Source organism: Acartia tonsa, chromosome 12 (assembly GCF_053477335.1).
Source record: "Acartia tonsa isolate MP-2025a chromosome 12, ASM5347733v1, whole genome shotgun sequence".
NCBI lineage: Eukaryota > Metazoa > Arthropoda > Copepoda > Calanoida > Acartiidae > Acartia > Acartia tonsa.
This window is the reverse complement of record NC_137271.1, coordinates 42,074,447-42,091,868: the sequence shown is the minus strand read 5'-3', so window position 1 is coordinate 42,091,868 and position 17,422 is coordinate 42,074,447. Positions and strand designations below refer to the sequence as shown.

General features: G+C 31.8%; 1 protein-coding gene and 1 long non-coding RNA gene across 2 annotated transcripts in view; one reads left to right on the top strand and one right to left on the bottom strand.

The window, feature by feature from the left end:
- Window positions 1-17,422, bottom strand: part of LOC145334698 (monoglyceride lipase-like) — a 166,571-nt gene that overhangs the window by 130,614 nt on the left and 18,535 nt on the right. The gene's annotated exons all lie outside the window — the stretch shown is intronic.
- On the top strand, window positions 12,763-15,958 carry LOC145334075 (uncharacterized). The gene is made up of 4 exons (XR_013884704.1): window positions 12,763-12,864; window positions 14,023-14,099; window positions 14,641-14,711; window positions 15,289-15,958. It is a non-coding gene; the product is annotated as an uncharacterized LOC145334075 (long non-coding RNA).

Below are 17,422 nucleotides of genomic sequence, written 5' to 3'. Positions count from 1 at the left end.
ATGTTTCTTTTATTACTTATGTTATAGAAATTATTTATATTATATTCACTTCATTTTCTTGCTTTAACAATTGAAATCCATCTCGAAGAAAAAAGGTTAGCTGCACAAAAAATTTTACTTAATATGAAATTTAGTAAATTAAATTACCTAAATAAAAGTATTTCATAGTGATCTTTCACATACAGACATATTAAAGTAGCGTAGCCATGTTTATAAAGAAATATTTTTTTTAAAGTTTGAAGGTTATATTTCACGACAAGTTACAATAATAATAAAAATAATAACACCATATACTACAATAATTATGATAATAATGGTTACGGTATAAACTTTATTGTACTTACAGCTATCAAAAACATTAAAATAGCAGAGGAATTATATCAGTATCAAAATAATTTTTCCCATTGTTATGAGCATCTTTTATGTAATTTACTTTGACCGTCATCATTATACAAAGTAAAACAGGATTTCGTGTTTATTTTCTCAAATAAATCAATTAATAAATACACTTTGAATCTACTTGTACGTATTACCATCCATGATTTTATTTTTGTGCTTCGCTACTTATGGATGTTGTCATCCTTGTTTTTATAAAAAGGGCTGTGTTTAGTTCAGAGGTTGAACAAGGATGACAACATCCATAAAAGTGAAGCTCTGAAACAGTATGACAGACGAACATTAACTCTTGTAGAATGTCAAAATTGAATATACAAATTTAGACAAAATTATACATAAATTTTTTGAAAAACTTTTTAAATACCGAATACTGTGTAAGGACATACTGACATTTTTAGGACTTGATTATAGAGATACTTCACTTATCATATTGTACCTTATTGTAATAGGAATCAGTACTCCAAAATAAAATCAATGGGATGATAAGATCACAAAAATTGGTTGTTAAAAAAGTTTAAAAAATCAACATGTTTCAAATGAACGTACGGACATTCTGGTAATGATTATAGAATTACTAACTTTCTAAATCGTACCTAACTATTTCAGGAATCACCATGTAGAGTTTGAAATAGATAGGATAATTCTAACATGCCTTAATCAAAGAAAAAAGCTAAACGGACAGACGGACCGCACCTAATGATAAGAACTCTAAAAAGTATGAAACTTTTTTGTTAAGTTGAGTAACAATAAAAAGCTGGAAAATTTGAAATAAAAATTAATACACTACATGTAATGAGCTGTAAACAAGTAAATATAAAGTTCACAAAAATAATATCAGTGATTTTTGAATGTGTTAAAATCATTTCATCCACCTGTCTCTTAACTATCTCTTATTTTATGTTAGACATGAGAAAATTGTGCTAAAAAGGTAGTTGATTTTATACTTTTTAAGTTATTTTATAAACATTTTTGTTAACTTGTAGTCTAAACAAGGATGACAACATCCATAAAAGCGAAGCTATGAAACGGTAGGACAAATGAACTTTAACACTTTAGTAGAGTGTCAGAACTTAATAATCATAACATAAATGTATTAAAGTCAAACGAAACAAAATTGTAAACTGCTTAAATACAGGATATTGTTTAAGGACATACTTACATTTTTAGGATTATAGAGATGCTTCGCTTATAACAATGTACTTTGTTGTCTTAGGAATAAGTATCCAAAAATTAGATCAATCTGATATATTTAGATAATCTTGTGGTTTATTAGTAGAGAAGCTACTCTACAACTCACTTTGTCTGTCCGTTAGTCCCAAAATACAATTTTCTTGGCTGCAATTGAAGATAAATGCCTAAAATTTTTGGTTAAGATTTAATGTATCAATATGCATCAAGTGTATGATTTACTTTGTCCGTTAATCTGTCGGTCGTGTCTAAAAAGAGATTTAAATCATTATTATTTTAGAAAGGTTTCGTGATTTCTATGAACTATTGCATATTTGTCAACTGAACATCTTCTTAAATTTTTTTTCTTAGTTTTTTTCCTTGAATACAATAAAAGGGTTTTCAAATCATAAAATTTAAACATTAAGATTAATCAGTGTGTAAAACATTTTTTTTACAGATATTTTTTAGCTATCCCGGGAGCGGCAGCCACTCTGAAAATAACGACTCCGGCTGTGGCAAAATATGACAACTCCCGCACTGGACTCTGTCTCCAAAATATTAAATAAAATTATTTCGGCTGGTTTAACAAATATCATTGTATGTATAGAACTATACTGTTATATTTGCCAAAAAACAATCTAAGAACCCTTCGTGTTTTCTTGAAATTTGGTGCCTTTTTTACATTTTACTATATAATTAACTAGAAACTAGAGTATCCTTGAATGTCATGGAGGTGACCCCCTCCCCCCCACTTTAATGGTGGGATTTTTTTCATGGGTAGGTTTCTCTTCAGAGTATTGTGGTTCCCTCCCGCAAAATACCCTGTAAAGGAGAACCATAACGGTTCAGCGGTTAGCGAGATCCTTCAGTACAACCAAACAGGCAGACATCCTATTACTTTTATCATTATTACAGAATTGTTTAACTTTCTTCTGTAAAACATATATTTAGTGTAAACGATCGTCAATTTACCATTCAATGATTTGATAATTGAGTTTATTGATTTATACATAGAGGTGTCGTTATTATTATATAGTATACACCTCTCTTGTTGTCTGTATTACACTCCCTCGTCCCTCAATTTTGGTTTAAGGGTTGATATCAAAATGTTCGCGCACCCACCTGGCACAACCCTGTGCACGCGCACCCACCTGGCAAAACCCTGTGCACGCAACAGCTTTCTACGTTGATGTATGAAAAGTTGGGTTACAAATGGTCTAAAATAACTCAATTTTTTTTATTACATTCATCATAAAAAAATAATAGGAAAGCCCGATATTAGAGTAAAACTTAGAGTTAAATAACTGTATCTCCCCTTCGCAGTGTCCTTGTGCCGACCCTTAATTGGGTCAGTGAAAATCAACCAATGGTGTCGCTTATATTAACACAGACAAGTAGCAGAAAATAATTTTGTAGCAGATAAAGAAGGTCATTGAAATAGGGAGGGAGGTAGTTATCTGTTTATACATCTATACTTTAGATCTGTTCACGTTACTTCTTTTTACATTGTTGTATGAAAATTTAGGTACAAATGGTCTGAAATAACTCATTTAATACCTACATCGATCACAAAAGTAAAAGGAAAGCCGATGTTATTTTCATGCATGCGACTTGAGTGTGTAGAAATTTGGATGGTAAGGTTTTTAATCATTTAAATTTTAGCTCAGGTGGCTTTCTATTGATATCTAATTACTTTAATTCGATGATTTTTCTAGAATAAGGATATTAATTCGTAGACCGTTATCTATTCCAAAGATTATAGAAAGATTTCTGAAACAAGATAGGTATGACAGCATAATAGTACTATTTGAAAATATTGGTTCCCCTGAGACAATTTGACATAATTTTTATATATTACATGGTGCTTTCGGACTAACAGATAGATATAGTGAATTATATTTAGATTAGCTTTGCTACTAAAAAATAAAGAAAGATGTTATGCTTATCATTTAAAAACTGAACCCGGACATTTATTGGTATTTCCATTCTTTGTTTAGTTAATAAAAACTTACTTTCCCATTAATACAACAATTTTAATCATATAATTGTAAAAAAAATCGTCGAAACTAAAAATATAAATCAACGAAAAAGTTTGATTGAAGAGAAATTTAATCAATAGTACCTAAACAAAGAAAGTGAAAAAAAATGCACAAGTTAATGAAACTTTCTATAAAATATTTTGCCAATTCCGTAATTAGCCTATAGCTCATCAAATCAAACAAATGAATAATAAAAAAGTGTGCCTCATTATTACAGGAATCTTTATGCATGGTTTGAACAATGAACATAGATATATAAAAGCTTAACTTCTTTTGGTTGAACTAACAAAAATAAGTCACGCATGGATTAACAATTTATAATTGGCTTTCTTTCTTTGTAGTTCATCATCTCTGATTATTATACAATTTAGTCTATGTTTTAGTGCCATTGTGATAGAATAGTTATTTCTCGCATCGTATTATAAAGTTATAAACAGCTTTCCGCATATATAAAATGTACAATCTTAATGTTAAAACCAGTTTAGTTAGCCCCGAGATGGCGGAAGCTAACAAAACTTATTTCAACATTAAGATTGTACACTTTATATTCGTAGAAAACTGGATATAATACGATGCTAGACATATATTAGTTTTTCGTAATGATTAAAACCGGTTCTAATCCACTGGATATTGATCGGTTTCGAATGAATACGAGAAAATATTGCCGGGGTCAGAAAAATTCATAGTTATCATTAGTTAGGAAATCTTTATTGAGTTTTCTCGTATTCATTTGAATCCGGTGGATAGGAACCGGTTCTCATCCATACGAAAAAAACTATGTCTAGCATCGTTTATATCCAGCTTTTTACAAATATAAAAATGTACAATTCTATATCCGCGGAAAGCCGTTTATAATACGATGCGAGAATTAATTATTACTGTATTTCTTACAAACATTCATTAACAAAAAAATCTAATAATTATTTTAATTCTAAACTAGCGGATCTGCCCCTTGAAGCCTCTAGTGGGGCACTTGAGGAGGGGGGTGTTGCAATCATCTCCTCAATTTTTATTTCAGTTTCAAAAGGAAGGGGGAGGGATTTTTTCTGAAGGGGGTAATGGTACCCTCCCCCCAAAATAGCTATAAACCTTCCCAGGGGTTGTAGATAAAGTATATCTGACATGAAAAATATATCTTCTAACCGGTTTATGATAATAACAATAATAAAAGGAAAATCTCATTATTCGCTCTTTTTTTAAGTGCAACTACCAATCCTAGCGATTTTAAAAGACTAAAAATGATAAAAAGATTTTAGAATAAAATAAGCATAATATTTGAATTGTAAACCTATATATTTAATTACATCCAAGAAAAGCCACAAGGCAAATAAATTAAAGAGTAACTGCACTGTTGATCAACAATTTTTTGGCTGGAAATCCATAGTTTGAAAATTATAGGACTATTCTAACATGTTTAAATTAATCAATTTATCGCATCATATTATAGACAGCTTTCCACGGTTATTTAGAATGAAAACATATACAAATAAAACCAGTTTTGTGGGCCCTGAGGTGCCTAAGGCCCATGGTAAAAAAATTAGCATTAATTTTATGATTTTTATTTTAATAATTGTGGAAATTTGATTGTTATGCCAAGCTAAACATTATTTTTCAGTATTGCATAGAGCCGGTTCTAATCCAGCGGATATAAATCGGTTTGGAAGCCATACTGGAATAGGTATTTCTCGCATTGTATTATAGACAGCTTTCCGCAGTAATTTAGAATGAAAAAATATACAAATAAAACCAGTTTTGTGGGCCCTGAGGTGCCTAAGGCCCATGCTAAAAAATTTAACATTAATTTTATGATTTTTATTTTAATAATTGTGGAAATTTGACTGTAATACCAAGCAAAACATTATTTTTCAGTATTGCATAGAGCAGGTTATAATCCAGTGGATATAAATCGATTTGGAAGCCATACTGGAATAGGTATTTGTAGGTATTATAGACAGCTTTCCGCAGTTATTTAGAATAAAAAAATATACAAATAAAACCAGTTTTGTTTGCCCTGAGGTGCCTAAGACCCATGCTAAAAAATTAAACATTATTTTATGATTTCTATTTTAATAATTGGAAATTTGACTGTAAAACGAAGCTAAACATGATTTTTCAGTATTGCTTAGAGCCAGTTCTAATCCATCTGATATAAATCAGTTTGAAGCTATACTGGAATATATATTTATCGCATTGTATTATAGACAGCTTTCCACAGTTATTTATAATGAAAAAATATACAAATAAAACCAGTTTTGTAGGCCCTGATGTGCCTAAGGATCGTGGTAAAAAAATTAACATTAATTTTATGAGTTTTATTTTAATAATTGTGGAAATTTGACTGTAATACAAAGCTAAACATGATTTTTCAGTATTGCTTAGAGCCAGTTCTAATCCATCGGATATAAATCAGTTTGAAGCCATACTGGAATAGTTATTTATTGCATTGTATTATAGACAGCTGTCTGCGGATATTAAAATGGAAAATTATAAGATTAAAACCAGTTTTGTAATAAAGGCCTGTGATAAAAAAAACTGACATTATTATTTATGATTTTTATTTTAGTAATCGTGGGAAAATGTGGAAATTTGACTTTAATACGAAGCTAAACATGATTTTTCAGTATGGCTTTGAACCGGTTCTTATCCAGCGGAAATAAATTGGTTTGGAAGTCATACTGGAATAGTTATTTATTGCATTGTATTATAGACAGCTGTCCACGGATAATAAAATGGAAAATTATACAATTAAAACCAGTTTTGTGGGCTCCAAATGGCCGAAGTCCTGTGCTAAAAAAACTGACATTATTCTTTAGGATTTTTATTTTAGTAATTGTGGAAAAATGTCTGTAATACAATGCTATACATGACTTTTTCAATATGGCTTAGAACAGTTTCTTATCCAGCGGATATAAATTAGTTTGGAAGCCTTACTGGAATAGTTATTTATCACATCGTATTATAGACAGCTGTCCGCAGATATTAAAATAGAAATACAAGAGTTAAAAACTTAAAAACGAAGTGAAAAACGTTATTCTATAGCCATTAAATTACTAACAATATTTGTTAAAAAGTATCATTAAATTGGATGATTTGTAACGTAAAAACAACGTAAAAAATTGATTAAAATAACGGTTATTCTAAAGCCATTATATTGCTAACAATATTTGTTAAAAAGTATTGTTAAATTGGACGGTTTTAACGTAAACATGATGTAAAAAACTATTTTAAAAAACCGTTATACTATAGTTATTAAATTACTAAGAATATTTTTATAAAAAGTATCGTTAAATTGGACGGTTTTAACGTAAAGACCATGTAAAAAAGGATTAAAAGACGTTATTCTATAGCCATTAAATTACTAATAATATTTGTTGAAAAGTATTGTTAAATTGGACGATTTTTAACATAAAAACAACGTGAAAACGATTCTAAAGCCATTAAATTACTTACAATATTTGTGCCAAATTGTCTGTAATATGATGCATTCCAGTATGGCAGAGAACCAATTATAATCTAGCAGACATAGCCATATAGGTTTATAAAACTTTGGGTACCAAATGTAATTTACAGTCCAATGTTTACTAAAGGTTATGAAACTTTGGGTACCGAGTGTAATTTACAGTCCAATGTTTACAAATGGTTATAAAACTTTGGGTACCAAATGTAATTTACAAACCAATTTTTACTAATGGTTATAAAAGTTTGGGTACCAATTAGTCCTGATTTAATATTGTTTGCCTTATTTATAATAGGTTTATTAATAGAGAGAAAATTGCCTGTAATATGATGCTTTTCAGTATGGCTGAGAATTGATTTTAACCTAGCGGATATTTATCGGTTGCAAAGCTGTACTGAAAAAATAAAAGATCCCTCATTCATGGAAATATTTACAAGGTAGAACATGTTGTATAGTTAGGTTGCTAATATGGACCTCATTTATTGGTAAGGGGTAAGGGGTTGTGGGCAGACCCACATGGCAGGATTTATGCTAGCTTTCATTTACTAGGTTTAAATTTTGGATCAATTACTTTTTTCCTGTAACAAAATTTACATTAACTTTTCGTGCAAAAAAAACCACTAAAAATAAAGAAAGGAGTCTGAATTTTTTTGTGTAGATTCCTTAGGCAAATAAGAATCGCAGTTCTATTATGCTTTGTGCCCGATTTTTACGTTTAAACCCCTATAGTTATGTAATCTTTGTCCGTAGGTTTTTCGTTTAAATTTCGGATCAATTATTTTTTTCCTTTCACAAAATTAACGTTAACTTTTCGTGCAAAAAAAACACTTAAAATAAAGATAGGAGTCTGAAATTTTTTGTGTAGATTCTTTAGACAAATGACAATCGCAGTTTTTTCATGCTTCATGATCAATTTTTACGTTTAAATCCCTTTTTAATTATGCATTCTTTGTCCGTAGGTACTACATTTAAAAAAGTCTTTTTTTATACTATTAAATAAAAAATGTTGATTGTCTTTGAGTGTCGTTAACTCGTTGGCCTTTCAATGTAGATCGATGAAATTTTAAACATAGCTAGTTAAAGTAGTTGGTAGTCTCTGTATGAAATTTCATTAATATCACATGAATACAAAAAAACTTATTACAATCGTAAAAAACGACACTAAAAACCATAAACCCCAAATGAAAATAAAAAAAACATTTTTAAAATAAATTATTTAAGACTGTTTACGTTATCGTCAGCTAAGGGGTTAATACGAGCCCACTTATTGATACCATTTTTAAGATTTTTCATGAAAGCGAAAGTGTTCCCCATTTTCAGGCCATAAAGGGGGAGAGGGAAATGGCCACAAACCGGTTTCAACATATCCAACACAATATAGAATTAATCTATACTCAATCCTTCCCAGGGCCTATGAGAAGATACACTGTAAAGGAGAATCGTATCGGTTGAGCAGTTAGCAAGATTCTTATATACACCCACACAGGTAGATCCTGCTACATTTATATAAGGACTAGGGTAAACATTCAAATGCCCCGCCTCAAAAAGCCAGTAATAGAATTTAAAGTTAATATTTTGGACTTCCCATCAAATTCAAGGTAAATTATTCAGGTTTAAACTTAAACCAGGGGTATATATTCTGCATGGTTGACCCTGCTAAAGTGGGGGGAAGAATAATAAATATAAAGTTGGGGGAAAAATGTAAAAAAATTAAGAGAAATGAAAACATTTTTTTCCATTTTTCTCTTCCTTGTTGAAAAAAAATCTAAAAGAATATGTGGGATAATATAATAATATGAATAAAATTAAGAATTCTGAATGTTTTTTTCTATTTTTTCGCCTTTCTTGATGTAAAAAACTAGTAGGGGGAAGAAAAAAAACATTTTGCAGCAGTGGTAAAAAAATTTATTCTTGTGCAGAATATACAACCCTGACTTAAGTGTTAAGTGGAGGGGGTTGAGTTTCTATAGAACAAAACAATGAGTGCAGGGGTTGTTAGTTTGTTAGTTATATATATGCCATGAGAGGGGGGGGGGGTAGAGGAAAGAGGTAAAAGGCTATATAATGCAGGGAGAGGATGGGTTGATCTGTTTATTACACTAGTTAAGTTGAGTGTTCATACATTTCATCCACTAATTGTAATCTACAGAAGGGTAATTTGTAATTCAAAGAAAATTATGGAGTAGCCCCTCTCTTTACTTGGAATTGTAAAACTTTTTTAAAATCTTTTACATGTTTATGTTTTATATGTTATGTATTATTTATATGTTTTAATTGAAGAATAAGAATTAATTTAATTACTTTAAATTAATTTAGTTTCATGATTATGTTTAACAATGGTAGATGAATTTTTGCTAGCATTTTAATTTGCTGACCTGTATGCAATCCTAATCATACTACTAATAATGCTTGATAATTAGTGTCAATTCATTTCAGCAAAGATAAGTTTTTAAATTCTATTGGGGACCCTACAATATTGTTAAATCAAATATTAGAAGAATAACAGTATTATTGAATATTTTAAGATAGTTAAGGCTCTTTTTCACATAACTCTATCTATGATCATTTCCTATTTTATTTAATAGTAATGTATGAACACCATGCATGATGTATTTATTGCCATGAAGGGGGGGGGGGGGGCGAAGGAGAAGTGACACATTTGGAATTTTGGGGAGAGGGGAGGGGATACATTAGGAAAGGGAATTATATGGCATGTATAATAAATTCTCTTAATGAGGGTGGGTAAATATCATTATCACTTATGCTTCAGTAATACCTACAATAATAAAATGTCTATTTTAGTAAGTTTTTTTTATAAATTACCATTTTTGAGCATTTCAATCAGTTTTTTTTTTAAACTCAACATATTTTTTCAAAATTATTTGAATATTTTGGCACAAAATAACAAAGCAGTTTAAAAATTCTATCTATAATGCTTATTAGCGCTGTTCAGGGTGTTCAACCCCAATAATTAACATTGAGACCTTTAAAATTAGGCGGGAAATTAAAATACCCTATTGCTGGGTTTCTCAGGCCCGGGCTATGTGATACCTCGTCCAAGGACTAGTGGTTGCGCCCCTAACATATAGTGGCTCTGCATTCAAAATAGAAGGGAAGTGCAGAAAAATAGTTTAAACCATCTCTCGATTTAAATATGAAATGGAGAACCCAATCGCAGTGGCGTGCGAAGCACTTTGTCTAGGGGGGGGCATTTTGGTGATTTTGTAAAATTTTGCCCCCCCCTAAAGCAAAGTGCCCCGGGGGGGCACTTTGCTTTAGGGGGGGGCATTTTGATTATATATACTAATTTTAAATAAGGTCGTTTTAAGGGGTGGGATTATTTGATTATGGGCCTTCTAGTCCTTATCCCTTTTTCCCCATCCCTATTTCCCATTTATATCCCCCATCTCTTCCCCCCCCCATCTCTTCTCCCCAATCCCTTCTCCCCCCCCCTGCAATGACCGAAGGGAAGGGAGCTAGAAAGCATCTTCGAAAAAAAAAGTACAGAAGATAATTTAACCTTCCCCCCCCCCCCCCCCACCACAAAACATTTTTTATGGGTGGAAGTGGATGTTATAAAATCTCAGCAGGAAGGATAAATAACCCCATTAAAAAATTTTTTTTTGGGGGGGGAGATAAAAACACTCATTTTGGAAATAATTTGCCAAAAATTAACCTTATATGTAAAACTGATTTTAAATATTTCTTTATTGTATGACAACAAGGATGACAACATCTTTAAGTAGCAAAGCACAAAAAATCATTAATAAGAATACAGACAAGTAGATTTAAAGAGCATCTATTGAAATAAGTATATATTTTAGATAGAAAAAGTCACAAATCCTTTTTCCTGTATGTTGTGTGATGACAGTCAAAGTAAATTACATAATGGATGCTCAAAACAGCAAGAAATTTTTTTTTAATCTTATAATCCACAAAAAAAATTTATCGTACCATAAAAACCAAAGTTATAAAGAACTATGTAAAAAATAAAAAAAATTACTTGTCCTTTCATCTGCAGATATAAAAATCTCTTAGAAATATGGAAAACTTTGGGGTATAGTCTCTTTTGTGGCAACGCCTCTTAATAGTAGCTTTTAATAGGTTATTCTAGGTTACGTTAGGTCAGGTGATTTCCCCGCAGGGTTAGGCAATTGGCCCCGCAGGAGCTATAAATAGGTGAAAAGCTACTGTGAAAATACGACGAAATGCACCTTAAGAGGCAATGTCACCAAAGGGACTATACCCAAAATTTAAAAGATACAAAAAGAGCCAAAAACGTCCTGAAAAGCAGTCCGACCTCCATGAATTTTTAATAGTTAATTATACTCCATAATGATGGGAATGTTAACATTAAGTTTTAGCCTTCTATCTTTAATTGCAGTTGAAAAAAATCACATTTCCCCCTTAGCATTACGTACTGACAGCCATAGTGAATTATAGAGAAGCTAAAAAGTTATATCAACATATCCTACCCTCTTTAAATGGCACTTTAAAACTCTGTTAATTTTTGATTAAGTGGTATTTCCAATGATTTATAAGGGCAGTGCGTGAAGCGCACCTAAAAATATTTACTCCCCCTTTGAACTAAAATCAATCAAAGACAACAAGAGTAGCATATTTTATCAAGTTAGGAATATAGAGCGTAGTTAGTTTTAAGGGTTTTTAATGAAAATTGCCATAATAAAACATGTCTTTTTGTAAGGGTATGTACACAAAAAAAATGATAAACTTATCCTGAAAATAATATGACATCATATATAGTTATTCATTTAGACAGACATACAGTGTTGAGAAAAAGGCTTAGATAAATATCAACGCTGTTTCTTTTTTATATAAAATAACTTTTTGATTAAGTTGTTTACACATCTTTTTATAGAAATAAAAACAAAATATAATAGTGATAAAAAGCAGAAACCATTTGGAAGGGCGCGAAGCGCAAATTTTTTTCTTCAAATATGCAGGGAGGGATCGTTTTTGGGCTATTTATTACACTAGTCCCCAATATTCCATGTAAAATTTTCTTATTCGTTGGCTCAACAACTTTGGGGACTTTAATGGAATTTTGATTGGTTGGTTAATTAAGTCAAGTCTCCATACATTTCATCCACTAATTGTAATCTATATAAGGGGTAATTTTGTGTATCATCATTGGGGATGTACAAAATTTCTTTGGTAAAAAGTTTATATTATACAAAATAAAATACTTCCTATTACCTGGTTTGTTATGTTCAGTGAAAAAAGATTAAAACCTAATTTCTACACTAATTAAAAAATTTGGTAAGGTTAAATGAATACTAACTGTCTGTTTGGCGCGAAGCGCCAAAATTTTTTTGTTGTTGAGTATTTCTTGATCTTTTTTTTGGAAACTGGGATAGTTTTGCTTTTTGTAGGGTAGGGGGCAAAAAGGGGCATTTTTGTTGACCAGGGGGGGGCAAAATGGGGCATTTTTCAACATTTAGGGGGGGGGGCAGGGGGGGCGGTGGCTAGGGGGGGGCAGGGGGGGGCGTTTTGGTCGCTAGGGGGGGGCGATTGCCCCAAATGCCCCCTTCGGTTCGCACGCCACTGCCCAATCGGTTCAGTATTTATTAATATCTTAAGCTACAGACAAAAAACCTTACTACTTTATATAATAGGATTGTCTTATATCTACGCAGTGTTTTTTAAATCTTTTCTTTAATTGGATGTAATCATTTTTTTCAGAAATGTGGAATAGGTAAAATCGATAATTAAAAATGATATCGACCCTAGCCGGTAATCTTGGATGTTTAGGCGTTTTGGTCTGGTTAATCCTTTCTACAGGTATTCTAATTTATAACCCTGCAGGGTTTTCTTAATTAATTGCTTAGAAACACGTTGCTGATCCGCCCGTTGTTGATGGTAATGGTCTTGATTCTTGACCAAAACCACGTCATAACAAAGTACGTTAAAAGTTGTACCTAATGATTCTAAATCTACAATTATTTCAGATGCTTGACATTAATAGTAAACATAGGGGGATTCCTTGGCAACAAAACAGGCGCAACTCATTACTATGCAAAGTTAGGACTTCCAGACAAATGTCGTGCAAAAAAATGTGGTTGTCTGCGAAAGTTTTATTGTTAGTGCCTCTACTATAAAGGTCTGGCCTAAAGTTGTTATGAACTGTCCCAAGTCAAACCTATACGTGTTTTTCAGCTGTCGTTGGGGGGCAACATATCGTAAAATTGACGACCTCTCCATTTGCCCCCCAAATAATATTTATATTTGTTTCGCTTGTTAGTTATACCTTATTCCTGCATATCTACACTGCGAACCAAAAAGTAGGCAAATCTTCTATTCTAAATACCTACACTGCGAACCAAAAAATAGGCAAATCTGAATTTTCAGAATAGCAGCTTTTCATTTAGGATCATTTTCGTTACAAGTTTCCACTGTTAATTTTTTATTGATTAAAAAAAGTTGCATCTACGTTTCATATTTATAGTCAAATCATCCTAAATGAATAATAAAGCTGCCATTCTGAAAATTCAGATTTGCTTAATTTTTGGTTGGCAGTGTAGGTATTTAGAAAAGAAATCATTATTAAAACAAGGATGATACTATAAGTAGCAAAGAACATAAATAAAGTCCCTATTGTAGCATTATCAGGGATATAGGGAAGGGGCAATGGATCAAAAATTGATTTTATGGATGTCTTGGAGTTGTAAATTCAATGGTCCTTAAAGTTTAGTAAACACATTCTCATATACTCTATGGTTATAAAATTTTGGAGACTGCTACTAAATCTTAGTTAACAAGCAGTGTCAGAACTTTTACACCAATAATTGTACAATGGAGAGAACCATTGCAGATATAATAATCCACATCTCAATCTCCCCCAAATCATTTAAGGCATGATTCTAATCGAGAAGGAGGGAAAATGTATTTTTTTGTTAATTGCCTCATCAATGTTTTTAACATATACATTAATTTATTTAGTATTTACTGTGTTCTTTATTGGTGAATATCGAGAAAGGACGGCGGACGAACAGTCATTCTGGAAAGCTGGAGTTACGGTAATAATTCTGTTATATAAAGCTATTTTCCTGAATTCTCCTAGAGGCTAGGGACAAAGCAATATATCTTCAATAATAAATAATAAGTTTATGTAATATATACCTTATAAATGTTAATTCTATGATTTTTCTCTTTTTTTGGTGAAAATTATCTATAATCAAATATGATACATGAGATTTAAGTATGGCCCATTACCGGTTCCAATCTAGCGGAAATTATTGCAATAGTTATTTACCACAACAAATTATAGACAGCTTTCCGCAAATGATAAAAAGATTACAAGATTAATTCCAGTTTTATAAGTTTTAAAAATAAATAAAAGGCAATGATGATAATGAATTCTATTTTTGCTATCCCTGATGGGCCAAAGGCATGGGCTAACAAACTGGTATTAATATTATGACTTTTATTTTATTATTCATAGAAAATTGTCTATCTATGTGCATTATACAATACGATACTTGTTTTTTTTTCAGAATGGCCCAAGACTGGTTCCATTCTAGCGGAAATTAATCGGATTGAAAAGTAATAATTATTTAGGGTATATACTGCCTGGGAAGTATAATGGGAACTGCAGGTGGTCTCACAGCTTTTCTTTTCTTCATATACAGGAAAAATTGACAATTCAAATAAATACTACCAGCTTGTATACCAGCAACGAAATTAATTCGAAAAAAAATCACAAAACCTATATTCAATATTCAGTTGTCGTTTGGGCGGAGGGGACACTTAGTAAAAATTGACGACATTTTTATCTGCCCCCCAAATATTATTTTAGATTTATTTAGCTTGTTGGCTATACCTTATTCATGGAATACTATGTTTTATTGATCTACTCGTAATGAGGATATCTTTAATTCAAAATAGAGCGATATTTGTTTGTCTGTCTGTACGTTCGTCCGTAAGATTTCGCTAACCTCTGAAACAAATAGATTGTGCTTTGCAGGGAATATACAAACTGGAAACCCTGTGATGTTTTTTTTAGCTATTATTCTGGGAAGTAGGTTGATGAATCTTAAGGGCTAACTACAATTACTGATACATTGATGTACATCCATAATGAGGATACATAAAATTACCCCTTTTGTAGATTTCAATTGTTAGTTGAAACGTTTGGACACTCAACTGCATGAACCAACCAAAAAATTCATTTAAAGATGCTCTTAATTGTCAATCCTTAATATTCAGATCGTGCAGAAACAAGTTCGACAACGATCCTGAAACTTAATTAGAATCTAGTCAAGATATGAAAATACGTTACAATTATGGTTTGTCTGTATTTGAATCCTTTAGGGTTAAAACCCAAACAAGAGACTTACAAATTACAATGCTTTAAAATGCAACTCTAATTATTGTAAAATAAATAAGATATTTTGTATTATTGTTCTTATTTAAAAGAAGTGTTTTTATGGATGTTTGGGTGTATTATAATAATATTTCCAGTATGGCTTCGAAACTGATTATATATAGGCTGGATTAGAACCGGTTCTCAGCCATACTGAAAAATCATAAATAGCATCAAATTAGACAATTTTCCACTCATATTAATATAAAAATCATAAAATTAATACAATTAATACGATGCGATAGATTACTAGAACAAATCTATGTTTTTTTCTGTTTAGTCAAGATTGTATTTAATCTATGTGTGTAATAATTTTTAATTAATGTTAATTGGACTAAATAAAGGCATTTGATACCAATATTAATTGATTTTTCTTCTGTAAACGTAACAGAATGACGGTACTATGTTGCAGGTTTAAACCGCGATCGTGGCTCAACACGTAGCGCACCCTCTCGTCGCCGGGGAGGGGATAGGTTCGAATATCAGGCGAACACCGCATCATAGCCAAAGACGTTAAAATTATTTCCTACTGCTGCTATGTCTGGTGCGCGACATAAATAATAGTAGGGGGGGGGGGGGATGCCTTGGCCAATAAACAGGCGCAACTCGGTACCATGCACAGTAGGTGCAGCTCAGTCACTATTTTTTATTCCTTTGAATTATATTGCAGTAACTTTATTAAAGATAGTTAAATAATAATATTTAATTAAAAAACTATTTTATTATATTAAACTAGCGGTTTCGCCCCTAGCCTCTAGGGGCTCTGCCCCAAGAGGTTTGATCAAACCAATTATTTGTATTTTAAATTTGAAAGAAAAATAAAAAATCGGGGGGGGGGGGAGTCCCAACCCCCAAGAAAATAGCTATAAACATTCCCAGGATCTATGAGAAGTTACCCTGTAAAGGAGAACCCGATCGGTTCAGCGGTTAGCGAGATCCTTCGCTACAAACAAACGGACAGACAGTTCTACTTTGTATTATAGATTGAAAAATTAACGATCCGAATTAGTTATTTAAATTGCAGATTCGGATTCTGGGTTAAAAATTGTTCAAAAATTGGACGGATTCCGGATCGCCCACGCTAGTTTAAAAAGTAAAACAAAATATTTTGTGCTTAGCTACTTGAAACTGCATTCATCCTTTTATCTAATAAAATGAAAAACAGGCGATAAGTAGCTCAATAAAAATCTGCGAATCAAAATAGTTATTACTGCAGCGCTATAATCCGTTAACACCGTATTCTTGTGTTTCTTCAATTAAAGAACAACTATTTCTATAAAAAATGTAAAATAAAGTTTATCTTTATGAAAATGTTGTTATTGATCATTAATCTAGAAATTCTGGACTCTTAATTTGCATTTAGTAACATTTGTAGAATCCATATAATCTTATATTATTAACTACTGGCTTTAACCTTAGCATCTAGAGAATGTATTCGAATATTAAAACGCTACCCAGCCTAAAACCATCCAAGATTTGAATCTAATAATTAAAATATCCTAAATCCATACTGGCATATTTGTGAAGATTCCCTACAATGGAGAACTTGATGGGTCCCGTAGTTTTTGAAATCTTAAGCTTGAGACAGTAAAACCTTACTACTTTATTTAATAGGATTCAACCTAATAATAAATCCTGTTCTATTGAAGACGTATAGATTTTCTTTCTTCTTATGTCCATCTCATCCAAGTGGTCACTGCAATGGTCATCAAGAGGTCATCTGGCTGAGGTACCGGTCATACATCCCAACAAAATGCGTTTGCGTCTTTCTTCAGCTAATTTTTCCATGTCTTCGCTCGCAGTGTTCAGCTTCAACTGTGTGATACTTTTGTCAGTCAAATAATTTGGAGTAATAACAGATTTTCTGTGGGACCCGTCGCCAGCCTAACGTCCTGTTGGCTCCATCCATCCTCCAGGGTGAAGTCCATGTTCAGCAACACTCGGTGCTCTACACACCAAGTGAGGCCAGGTGTTTTT